Consider the following 12776-nt stretch of genomic DNA (forward strand, 5'->3'; position numbering starts at 1 on the left):
TTGGATGGTGGCTGCAGAGCTCTGGAAAGGTGGGTTTGTGGCTACAGTATTAGGCTAGGACTCATCAGTTCCTGGCTCTGCCACTGACTGGCTGTGTGGCCGTGGTCAAGTCACGTAGGATATGTCCACACTGCAATCAGGAGGGATGACTGCAGCATGCGCTGGCCAACTTTGAGCTACCTCACTGAAAAGAACAGTACAGCTGTTGTCTGAGTACAGACCCGTGACATTGCGGCTAAACTGCTGTTTTGAGTGAGCTGGTCAACCAAAGCTGATTCAGGTGTGCTGGCTAGATAGACCCTCCGTCTGGCTTCCCCACCTATAAAATGAGGATAACAAAACTACCTGGGACTGTCTTGTCCCTTTAGACTGCAAGCTCTCCAGGGCAGCAGGTTGTCTCTTACCATGCGTCTGTACAGTGCCTAGCACGCCCCGATCTCAACTTCCAGCTGCTGCTATAATACAGATGAGTAATAATAGAGGCGCGCACCGTGCCTTGCAGAGGGCGGGGTAGTATTCCTGACCCCTGCAGGTGATCCGCTCTCTCACACATAACTTGAGTGCAAATGTTATTCAGGGTCAGAGCCTTGTCCAGCCTCTCTTCAAATCCAGCAGCAGCGTTTGCTTTGCCCTCCCTCCCCTGCCCCCACCTCCACCTAGGGTGACCAGACAGCAAATGTGAAAATTCGAGATGGGGGTGGGAGGGAATAGGAGCCTATATAAGAAAAAGACCCAAAAATCTGGACATCTGATCACCCTACCTCCACCCCACCTCACCTGATCAGAACCTCACATGTGCCAACTACAGGTGGCATCAAAAACAAATGTCTCTTTGTTCTGGTTACAGCCCCCCATCCCCGGCACTAGGTGAGACCAGGGCCGGCTCCAGGCACCAGCTGAGCAAGCTGGTGCTTGGGGCGGCAGATTCTAGGGGGCGGCTTCCGCTCAATCCTAGGGCAGCACTGACGCTTTTGTTTTGATTTGTTTTGTTTTGTTTGCTGCTCTGGCCGCCCTGTAGGGGGCAGAGGAGGGGAGCGCCCTGCAGCAAATTTGGCAGGGCAGCCCGCGTCCTTCCCTCCCCGCCGACCGGAGCAGCTCGGAGCCCTCCCGGCAGGCGGCGCGGAGGTGGTGAGCGCCCCCCGTGAAGCCCTGGCTGCCCCCCTGCTCTCTCTCCCCCCTCGCTCCCTCCCCTTCCCCCCATTAGACCGGGCGCGCACGCTGCAGCACAGGGAGTCCCCTGGCTCCGGCCGCCCTGTGGGGTTTTTTTGGTTTGTTCTCCCCTGCTTTGCCGGCCGTGCCGTTCCCCCACCCCCGCTTTGCCGCTCCAGCCGCGCCGCAGGTTGGTTTTTTTCACCTGCTTTGCCGCTCCAGTCGTGCAGTTTTTTTTGTTTTCCCCCACCCTGCGTTACCGCCCTGGCTGTGCTGCAGGTTTGGTTTTTTTTTCCTTCCCTGCTTTGCCGTTCCAGCTGCGCCGGTTTTTTGTTCCCCTCACCCTGCTTTGCCGCTCTGGCTGCGCCGTGTTTTCTTTTTCTTTTTTTTCTTCAGCTGCTTTGCCGCTACAGCACCCTGTTCCCCCCACCCCCCTTTACCGCTCCAGCCCCACCGTGGTTTTATGTTGGTGTTTTGGGTTTTTTCCTCCCTGCTTTGCTGCTCCGGCTGTGCTGCAGTTTCCCCCCCTCCCCCTTTTGCCATTCCAGCCGCGCCGGTTTTTTGTCCCCCCCGCCCCGCTTTGCCGCTCTGGCCCCAATGTGGTTTTGTTTTTGTTTTTTCCCTCTGCTTTGCCGCTCCGGCGGCACCTCCCCCCCCTTTTTTTTTTTGCTTGGGGCGGCAAAAAAGCCTGAGCCAGCCCTGGGTGAGACACAGGTACATAGGTACCTTTTATGGCCAGAAGGGACCATTGTCCATTCAGTCTGGCCTCCTGTACAACACAAGCCTGGGAACTTCCTCCAAATAATTCCTAGAGCAGATCTGTTAGAGAAACATCCCATCTTGACTTAAAAATTGTCAGTGATGGAGAATCCACCACGACCCTTGGGAAATTGTTTCAGTGGTTAATTACTCTCACTGTTAAAAATGTAGGCTTAATTTCCAGTCTGAGATACAGCCATCTATCTCCATTTTTAGTTGTCAGCAAAAGGAAAGTAGGGAACTAATATGTTGTCCTCACATACACTGTAAGAAAGAATCCCACGTTGGCAGGGAGCTGAATGAGCTAACAGGTCTTTTCCATCTCTCACTCTTGAGTCAGGCACATTACAGGGAGATTCTGTGGGTATGTTTTCACTGCAGAGCCGGGGTAGGCAAACCCATGTTAGCTTTTATCGAAAATAGTGAAGACATGGCGGCATGGACTAGCAACTTGAATATATACCCAGGGTCCCCAGACAGTTTGCATTTGGCGGGTTCCTAGCCCTTTCTGCCACGTCTAAGCTACTGTTGTTACTGCATGCCTTCCTGTGCTACGATCACACCTTCACTTTGCAAAGAAGATGCCCTGTGTCAGTTTTCTCTAGGCAGCTGTACCACTAACCTTCAGGGCCGGTGCAAGGATATTTTGCGCCCTAGGCGAAACTTCCTCCTTGCACCCCCCCCCCGCCTTTCCCCTCCCCCCGGAGCATCGCTTATTATAAACTTTCAAAAATGAATTCTGCATAATGTGGCATTGTTCATTAGAATTAATACACACTCGGCTTGAAAATTTATTAATTTCATTATTTAGTCTACATATTTAATGAAAATAAATACACCCCTTTTAGTCACGTATACTTCCTTCCTTCATTTTCATATCAAAATCTACTACATTTTATTCTGTCTTTAGAATATCCAATTATTGTTATTAATTCAATTTCTGAAATTAGAATGGCAGATACTCCGTCATACAACAACTGACAATATCAATATGACAAATTAGAACAAACACACGCATATTCACACATAATAAACACATACACTCAAATACTTAACATACACACACAACTGACACAAAGTATTAGCGAAATGATGCAGCAGCAATTGCCAGAGTCTTAGATCTGAAACAACTCAACAAAAATAGTTAGCTTCAGTCAACAACCTCAAAAAACTAGTAAACTTAGCATTATACACAGTCTGTCAGAACGGGTAATGGCTGCGTGCGACGAGAAAAATGATGTCATTGCCACTTTGTACCGTAGTGAAGCAGCATGCTTGTGCCCGCAACGCAGAGCTGGCGTAGGCTATAGCTGTAATGTACGAGAGAAGAACGACAAGTTAAAATGCAAGTTCAACGACGTTTCTCTTTTCTTTATTCATTCGTTTTCCAGCAGCAGTGTAAAAAAAAAAATTGGCGGCCGCCTAGTTCGCCTAGTGGTTACACCGGCCCTGCTAATCTTTCAGCAGTGTGGTCTAGTGCAGTGGTTCTCAACCAGGGGTACGCGTACCCCTGGGGCTACACAGAGGTCTTCCAGGAGGTACTTCAACTAGTTTTACGACAGGCTGCATAAAAAGCCCTAGTGAAGTCAGTACAGACTAAAATTTCGTACAGACAGTGACTTGCTTATACTGCTCTATGTACTATAGACTGAAATGTAAGTACAAGATTTATTTCCCAATTGATTTGTTGTATAATTATATGGTAAACATGAGAAAGTAGCAGTTTTTCAGTACTAGTGGCTGTGACACTTGTGTATTTTTAGGTCTGATTTTGTAAGCCAGTAGTATAAGGGAGGTGAAACTTGGGGTACACAAGACAAATCAGCCTCCTGAAAGGGGTTCACGAGTCTGAAAAGATTGAGAGCCACTGGTCTAGTGGGTAGGGCACTGGACAGGGAGTCAGGAGACCTGGGTTCTTTTCTTGGTTCTGCTGCTGAGTGGCCTTGGGTGAGTCACTTTCCCCTCTTTGGGTCTGTTTTCCCCTCTGTAAACAGTCTTTCTTTGCAAAGTGCTTTGAGATCTATAGATGAAAAGTGCTGTGTGAGGGCTAACTGGGGCTGGCTTGCAGCACCTCGGCCATTCTGCTTTCTAGTGCTGTTGCTTTCGTGGAGCTGATATTAGCAAACCACAGGTGCCTGAAGGTGAAAGCCCATTGTGTCTGTCACCCAGCCTGTCTCACTCCAGCACAAAAGCACTAACACGCACACACCCATCTGTCCAGGCTCGTTGGGATAAACAGATCAGAAGAATGTTTTTCGAACCACCTGGCTGGCTGTGTAGCTGGCTAGCTAATATCTGTCCCCAAACACCTGCTGAGTTTCACAGCCCGCCAAAGGTGAGCAAATGGGGGCCATATCCCCCTACTGATAGCAGCCAGCTTTGCAAAGGCCAACGCTATCCCAGGTGGAGCAGAGAGCCTTTTAAAAGGGAAGCAGGCGAGAGGCAAAGAACAATAGCTCAGTGAAGCTTTTACGAAAGATGATGCCGAAAATAAATTAGCAGGAAGCAGAGTTGTTTTCCTGGAGTTCTGATTGCAAAACCAAGCAAGGAGCTCTTACGACTAGCCAAGAAAAGGAACACACTGCTCCCTCTAGGGTGTCACATGCAGCTCCTCTTTATCTTTGCAACTTAATCTTATCCAAGTCATCATTTTGTTTCCCTTAATACTGGGTGTGTTTGTGTTTTCTTTCTCCTTTCTTCCTGTAACGTCCCCCCCTCTCGCCGCCCACTTGCCTCAGCTGTCGGCTGTACATAACCCACGCCTGGAAGGAATTTCCAATAAAGTCAGGTGACTCCCCCTGGATGGCAGCTCACTTCCCTGCCCTCCCCAATTCCATGTGCCGAGGCTGGGCTTTCGAACCTAGGCTGCATCGAAGGGAGCCAACCGGGCTGACCAGCACCCTGACAAACTGGGATACTCATACAAAATCTCACTGCTGAGGTAAATGCCCTACCCGCCAGGCAGGCGCTGATGGGTGAGTATTTTTGTCGTGGGGTAGGTGTCGTGTGCTCACTGCACGCCTCCTTTAATAACTGCTTATTTGATTTTGCAAACAGAGGCAGAGAGGTGATTAATAGCTCTTTGAGTGTGGCCTGCCTCGGTAGTGTGGGTCGGCAAGTGGCAAGGAGAACGTAAGAAGAATGCGGGGTAACTGGCTGAAATGAAAATTCGAAAAGGGCACATTAGGCTGTGCAAAGATGAGGCTAATTTCTTTCCTTTATCAATTGCCTTTTTTGGGCTCTCTGGAAATCCTGTGGCTGACTGGCATAATTCTTACATATTCCTCATTATGTATTTGTATTATCGGACACAACCCCTTTGTGTTAGGCGCTGGACAGACATAGAACAGACAGACAGTCCTAGCCCCAAAGAGCTTGCCATTTAAATGTAAGACAAAGACAAGAGACAACCGGTCGATACAGACAGACAGAGGAGCGGAAATACCCATGACCAGACGACACCTGGCTGTTGAATGGCAGTGTGGATTTGATGGTTGTGTTGACTAAACCCCAGGGATGGACAGAGCCGGGGCTCTGTGGGAATCTCACAGATTTTGCTGGTTGGGGATTAGCTTTTCAAAACCAGGGTCTGTTCCAATCCAGATCCCAATTTATCCAGACCTCAGTGACAATGGTAGGGGGAGTGGGTTGGATAATTATTCTGAGGGCAAGATCCTCAGCTGGTGTAGATTGGTGGGGGGACATTAAAGTCAGCGGAACTCTGCTGATATGCACCAACTGCAAGAGGCTAGTTTGGGTCCATTTCTGATGAACACTGTCTGTAACAAAGCTAATTATTCTCTAGAAATGAGCCTGCTCTCACCACCGCCAGCCCCCACGCTGGGGTGTCTGAAATCTAGCTCTTGCTCAGAATGTGGTACATCAGGGCTCCCTCTTTGCCGTCACATTGTGTATCGATTTGTACATTTGCTCTAGGATGTGGTCACTGAGCTGCTAAATGAGATGGGCTTTGGGGAGCTCCCTGGGGAGTCTAGGGAGATGAAGGGACAGTCTGTGCCTTTGACTCAAAAGTATTTGCCTGGCTACAGTGGAGCAGATTCCTCTGGCAGTCACGGTGGTCTAAATCCAGAGTAACGGCAGTGGTGCCGATGAGCTAACTCTGGATTTACACCGCTGTCAACAAAATCCCAGTCTGCCCTGCTTAGGGTGACCAGATGTCCCAATTTTATAGGGACAGTTCCGATTTTTGTGTCTTTTTCTTATGTAGGTGCCTATTACCCCCCACCCTGTCTTGATTTTTCATATTTGCTGTCTGGTCACCCTAGTCCTGCTACGTGTAACTTGGGAAAGGGGAGCTATAGCAGGAGGCAAAACCTTCCCATCCGAGAACAGGAGCGTGTCCCATTCGGGTTCACCCCAGACCACGAGCTTCACTGCCGAGGGGTTAGGTCGGCTTAGCAGAACGGGCCCTGCTAGAGCAGCAGCCTTCCTCTGGCTACGTTCGCGTCCGCCCAGAACGGTGAGCACAGTGTGCCGTAGTGGAGCAACCTGGAGCTAAACCGGAACGAAAGGGTAAAAAGACACGGGTGTCTCCATGAAGTTTCAGGCACCTAAGCAAAGGATGATGCAAGGACAGGGCATTTGTAATCTCAGCCACCAGGGCGCTGTCATATGCCCAAATGTCTTTCGCTGTCACGGCACTGCACCGGCTGGGGAGTATTGCCAAGGCATGTAGAACATTTACCCAACTCCCTGATAGTGACTGTTACTTTGCACTTTATCCCAAACGCACCAGCAATGGCAGGCAGAGGAAATATGGTTTTTAGCTGCCTATCCATCCAGGCTAATGCAATTTCTACCCTTCCTCTGTATGTCCTGCTGCTGTACAAAGCAGCTGAATAAATCCTTCGGTGCATCTTTGCATCATGTTCATGAGGGATGTTGGCACCAGCCATAAACTTGATGAACATCAGATTCTTTCAGGAAGGGAGATGCAAGATAAAAGGGCTCAGGGCTTCTGTACCTAAGGATTTCTGAGTGGATGGTTAGAGCTCCTCGCAGAGAACAGAGCTGTTCATTCTTGACACTCCGCCCTCATATGCAGCTATTCTTTCCCCGTTCGGACGTGGTCAAGGGAAGAACAGAAAAAGTGAATTTAAAAATCCCTTGAGCACTGATGTGGCACCTGCTTGGCTGTGCATGAAAATGGAAATACACTGAGGGCCTGATCTGAAGTCCAGGAAAAGGCTTGTTCTGACTCTGATGAATGTTGAATCCAGCCCGAAAGCAGCCACCCACCGAGGAAGCCATGAGGCGGATTCGTAAATAAGTCTGGGGCTAGAATGAGAAACCCACCTGTGCAAAAGAGAAGGGAGAGTTAATGATTAATAACATTTGAAAAGTGGGAATTTAGGGCTGGTGAAACAAGGTGGGCTCTGGAGGCCTCTGTTGATCCAAGAGAAGGGACACTGCAAGGACAGCATTTACGCCAAACTGTTCCCACGCTGCTACAGCCTGGGTGCCACATTCCAGAGCCCTGTGAAAGAGCGGGGATTTAACCCGACCGATCTGCCCCCTCACAGTGCTGCAGGGAGGAGCTTTGGTGTGTTTTGAGGCCAAAGATTAAAGGGAAATGGTGTGGTAATATAGGATGTGGCAGAAATGTCTGTCTTTCTGGGAATCTGTAGCTATCTAATCTATGGGTCATATCCTCAGCTCCTAAACTGCATTAGCGCCATTGCCGATTTATACCAGCTGACTCTCTGCCCCAAAATCTGCCTGTCTATGGATTGATCAGCTCTGGAGCCTGGATCTATCAATAGACAGATATTTTCTATTTCTTTTTGTCCAATAAAACATAAACAGCCCCCTACCATGTTTATAACCCACAATTTGCAGCACGGTGTTCAGCACATGGGCATTGGAAAGCAGGATCAAGTAGGAATTGACTGCTGAACTGCCTGGTCTGTTTTTGACCTCTACATTGAATGCAGCAATTATATAAACAAACAGGCTAAACGATGGGCAGTAAATTCAGTGCTTTAAAAACGATTTTGCTTTCAATTTCCTAAAGTGTTTTTAACTAGATTAAATGAATGTTTTTATTTTAAATGCAGTAGAACCTCAGAGTTACAAACACCTCGGGAATGGAGGTTATTCATAACTGTGAAATGTTCGTAACTCTGAATGAAACGTTCTGGTTGTTCTTTCAAAAGTTTACAACTGAACATTGACTTAATACAGCTTTGAAACTTTACTATGCAGAATAAAAATGCTGCTTTCCCTTTATTTTTTAGTAGTTTACTTTTAACAGAGTACTGCACTGTATTTGCTGCTGCTTTTTTTTTTTTTTTTGTCTCTTCTACTGCCTGATTGCGTACTTCCGGTTCCAAATGAGTTGTGTGGTTGACTGGTCAGTTCATAACTCTGGTGTTCGTAACTCTGAGGTTCTATTGTACAAGGCCAGATACGGGCTGTCTGTCTATCTTTATTTTGCCCCATCACTGTAGAATTGAGCAGTGAGATTTTGCCTTGAAAAGAACCTAGTAGAAACGGAGTAAGCCCCTCATGATTTGGCCTCCATAATATATTTATTGTGCATGTGTATTGTAGGATCACAAATAAATAATATAAACTGCTTTCACTTTTTAAAGCTCGCCTGCTTGAATTGCTGGAACATAATAGCTAAGCCTGTGTGCACTGCAGCCCTCTGCTGGCTAGAGTCTGCTCGCTTATAACTTTTCTATGCCTTGGGCAATACTGTCCCAACTGTTGTCCTCTAAGGCGGTCATTGACTGTAGGACCTGACTTCCGACACACCTAGGATCATTAGTGTTTTTTAAATGGTGGAGAGTTTCCCCCCTTCTAGTTATTACATGTTGGAAATGCAAATCACCAAAACACACACAAACGTACTTCTGTGTTTTCATAAGAGCTGACTTGGAGTTTGTGAACATTTTGAAGAAAAATGTTCTGAGCAAAATTTTGAGAAAATGTTCAGGGATTTTGACCAAAAAAAATGGGAGGAAAATTCATGAAACGTGTTTCTTTTTTCAGACAAGCAAAAATTTCAAACTTTTTGAGATTTTGTCCAAAAAAGAAGAGGAGGGGGGAAGTTCTAAAAAACATGTCCCACTCCTTATTTTTTGGACTATCTCTTATTTCCACCCTTAGAGTCACTTTTTGCTACATGGACTACATCTCACCTTCTTTGGAGGAAAAATAAATCCCTGCAATTTCTAATGAGAAAATTTGGAGGATTAAAATTGATTTGTAACCCTCAATGTTTTTTGTGGCCTAAATATCTTTCATCACTTGTGACAATTTAAGCAACAGGGGAATTAATTTCAAGGCTCCCTTGTTTGAGACAAGCAGAGACACGCTACTGGTGACTCATTGAGGGCTCATGGTAACATTTATATGGTCAGGATGAGCTGCTTCAGAATGCCAGCAAATCAAAGCAGCCCCTTTCACTTAGTGCAGCTCTTGTTCAAATTGTGTCAGTTATTTTCCAGCCTTGGAATATCTCAAAAGCAATACATGCTGGATTGAAATCATGCTTTGTTCTCTGGCTTGAAAGGTGATTGATGATAAATCTATTAACGAACAAACAAAAAACACTTTAAAGAGCAAAATAATCTGTAAAAATCGAAGCAACTCAGAAAGGTTAAATACTTTTGTTTGTTCTGGAGTGGCTCTAAAGACATACATTCATCCTAGCTTGAAAAACTCTCATATAAATGGCTCAGCATGGTGCCTTCAGGAAGTAAGTGCTAGTATAGACTGTATCTGTGCAACTGTGTGGCAAAAATCCCATTCCATGGCATAGGGTGATGATAAAATTGGCAGGGGGAAGGAATCCTGGGAAATGTTTGAGTTTAAACACCTCAATTTGGGCAGAGTGGAGGGGAAGAAATTTCCCCTGTGGAGGACTTGTTGTTAAACCTTTCTATCTCATTTCTCCATGGGGATGAGTATAAGTTCCCTCAGTCCAGTTCATCTAACTTGAACAAGTCCTCCATGCAAAAACCAGGCACCCAAGCTGAAGTGCTCATTTATTCAGGGATTTCATTATCAATAGGAGAACAAGAGGAAAGTGTTTAAGCACTTGAGCTTTGACTCCCCTGGTGTTTTTAAGCCAGAGAACTTGTTAGATTGGGAGTCCGCTGCCACTAAATGCAAATCAGAGCATACGATATTTATTTTCAATTTGATGCCTCATTGCAAAGAGGGAGAATGTCCCAGTGGTTAGAGCACTAGCCTGGGAGACCATCTTCAATACCTGGCTCCTCCACAGGCTTCCTGCATGACCTTGGACAAGTCATTTAATCTCTCTGTGCCTCCATTCCCCATCTGCAAACTGGGCAAAACAGCTCTTCCCTCCCTCACAGGGATATGTGTGCATCGAAGAGAGCAATGTGCTCAGATGCTGGGGTAAAGAGGACCGTATGAGTACCTAAGATAGGTAGACACTGCTATTCACACTGAATAGTATCTTATGCCTTGAGTTCAGTGACACTTCTTGTCCACTACGGTGTTACACAACATGGGGCAAGGCCTCAAAACCTGTGTCTTTGACTGAGAGGAAAGGAAGGGCAACAGAAAGGAATTTCTCCAGTCCCTTTCAGTGTGCTCTTTTGACTGGCATAGTCAAGTGCTGGCACATTACTGGAAGGCCAGATCACCGTCCCGGAATGTCGCTCCCATGCACTTGTTTACATTCCCAGCCCCCCATTTCACTCACCAATCCTGCATGCAAAAGAACAAACCTCCCTCTGTGTTTTCCAGCATTGTTGGCCATCGGAGTGGGGGCTGGGGAATTGCGAGGAAACTGTTCCTTCAGGTAGATTGGTTTCATAGGGCCAAATTCATCTTCAGTGCAACTCCAATGCAGATCCTTCAGCAGAGGGACATTCTGCGGCAGGGGACTCTCCATGCCTTGGGGGAAACAAACCTTCGCAGGTGGAGCGCTTCTGGCCGCAGAAGTCCTGTCCTCGTGTTCAGCTGCCCTGGGGCAGAGTGAATCGGGCCCATTATTATTATCCCCAATAAGTGAGTCCAGTCTTGCTCCAAATGAAATCAATGGGCAATTTGGCTGAATAGAAATTGGGTAAGAGGTCCACCAGGACAAATACAGGGCTGTGTGGTTTTTTTTTCTAGTTGATTATTCTAGGCCCAGGGCCAAGTCCCGTTTCTATGGAAGTCCATGGAAAGCTCCTGTGGGATCAGGTGGAATATACAGTAGGAAGATATATATATATATATATATACACACACAGAGAACATGAAACAATGGGTGTTACCATACACACTCTAACGAGAGTGATTAGTTAAAGTGAGCTATTACCAGCAGAAGAGAAAAAAACTTTTTGTAGTGCTAATCAAAATGGTCCATTTGCAGCAGTTGACAAAAAGTTGTGAGGAATAGTGTGGGGGGGGGGCGGGAAATAAACATGGGGAAATAGTTTTAATTTGTGTAATGACCCATCCACTCCCAGTCTTTATTCAAGCCTAATTTAATGGTGTCCATTTTGCAAATTAATTCCAATTCAGCAGTCTCTCGTTGGATTCTGTTTTTGAAGTTTTTTTTCTTGTAATATTGCGACTTTTAGGTCTGTAATCGAGTGACCAGGGAGACTGAAGTGTTCTCCGACTGGTTTTTGAATGTTATAATTCTTGACGTCTGATTTGTGTCCATTTATTCTTTTACGTAGAGACTGTCCGGTTTGGCCAATGTACATGGCAGAGGGGCATTGCTGGCACATGATGGCATATATCACATTGGTAGATGTGCCGATGAATGAGCCTCTGATAGTGAGGCTGATGTGATTAGGTCCTATGATGGTGTCCCCTGAATAGATATGTGGACAGAGTTGGCAATGGGCTTTATTGCAAGGATAGGTTCCTGGGTTAGTGTTTTTGTTGTGTGGTCTGTGGTTGCTGGTGAATATTTGCTTCAGGCTGGGGGGCTGTCTGTAAGCAAGGACTAGCCTGTCTCCCAAGATCTGTGAGAGTGATGGATTGTCCTTCAGGATAGGTTGTAGATCCTTGATGATGCGCTGAAGAGATTTTAGTTGGGGGCTGAAGGTGATGGCTAGTGGCGTTCTGTTACTTTCTTTGTTGGGTCTGTCTGTAGTAGGTGACTTCTGGGTACTCTTCTGGCTCTGTCAATCTGTTTCTTCACTTCAGTAGGTGGATATTGTAGTTGTAAGAATGCTTGATAGAGATCTTGTAGGTGTTTGTCTCTGTCTGAGCGGTTGGAGCAAATGCGATTGTATCATAGAGCTTGGCTGTAGACAATGGATCATGTGGTGTGGTCTGGATGAAAGCTGGAGGCATGTAGGTAAGTATAGCAGTCAGTAGGTTTCCGGTATAGGGTGGTGTTTATGTGACCATCACTTATTAGCACTGTAGTGTCCAGGAAGTGGATCTCTTGTGTGGACTGGTCCAGGCTGAGGTTGATGGTGGGGTGGAAATTGTTGAAATCATGGTGGAATTCCTCAAGGGCTTCTTTTTCATGGGTCCAGATGATGAAGATGTCATCAATGTAGCGCAAGTAGAGTAGGGGCATTAGGGGACTAGAGCTGAGGAAGCGTTCTAAGTCAGCCATAAAAATGTTGGCATACTGTGCGGCCACGCAGGTACCCATAGCAGTGCCACTGATTTGAAGGTATATGTTGTTCCCAAATGTGAAATAGTTATGGGTGAGGACAAAGTCACAAAGTTCTGCCACCAGGTTTGCTGTGACATTATCAGGGATACGGTTCCTGATGGCTTGTAGTCCATCTTTGTGTGGAATGTTGGTGTAGAGGGCTTCTACATCCATAGTGGCCAGGATGGTGTTTTTAGAAAGATCACCAATGGACTGTAGTTTCCTCAGGAAGTCAGTGGTGTCTTGAAGATAGCTA

At 46.5% G+C, this 12776-nt stretch overlaps 1 protein-coding gene across 2 annotated transcripts in view; it reads left to right on the plus strand.

Annotated features, from left to right (window-relative positions):
• IP6K3 (inositol hexakisphosphate kinase 3) overlaps positions 1-12776 on the plus strand; it is a 50871-nt gene that overhangs the window by 19141 nt on the left and 18954 nt on the right. The window contains exon 1 of one of the 2 annotated variants that reach the window (XM_045015521.1): positions 4737-4883. The exons of the other annotated variant lie outside the window; for it this stretch is intronic. The gene's annotated coding sequence lies outside the window, so the exon portion shown is untranslated. Of the gene's footprint in view, positions 1-4736; positions 4884-12776 lie in introns of those variants that run through there. 2 annotated transcript variants of the gene reach the window in all.

Source organism: Mauremys mutica, chromosome 4, assembly GCF_020497125.1.
Source record: "Mauremys mutica isolate MM-2020 ecotype Southern chromosome 4, ASM2049712v1, whole genome shotgun sequence".
Classification (NCBI taxonomy): Eukaryota; Metazoa; Chordata; order Testudines; family Geoemydidae; genus Mauremys; species Mauremys mutica.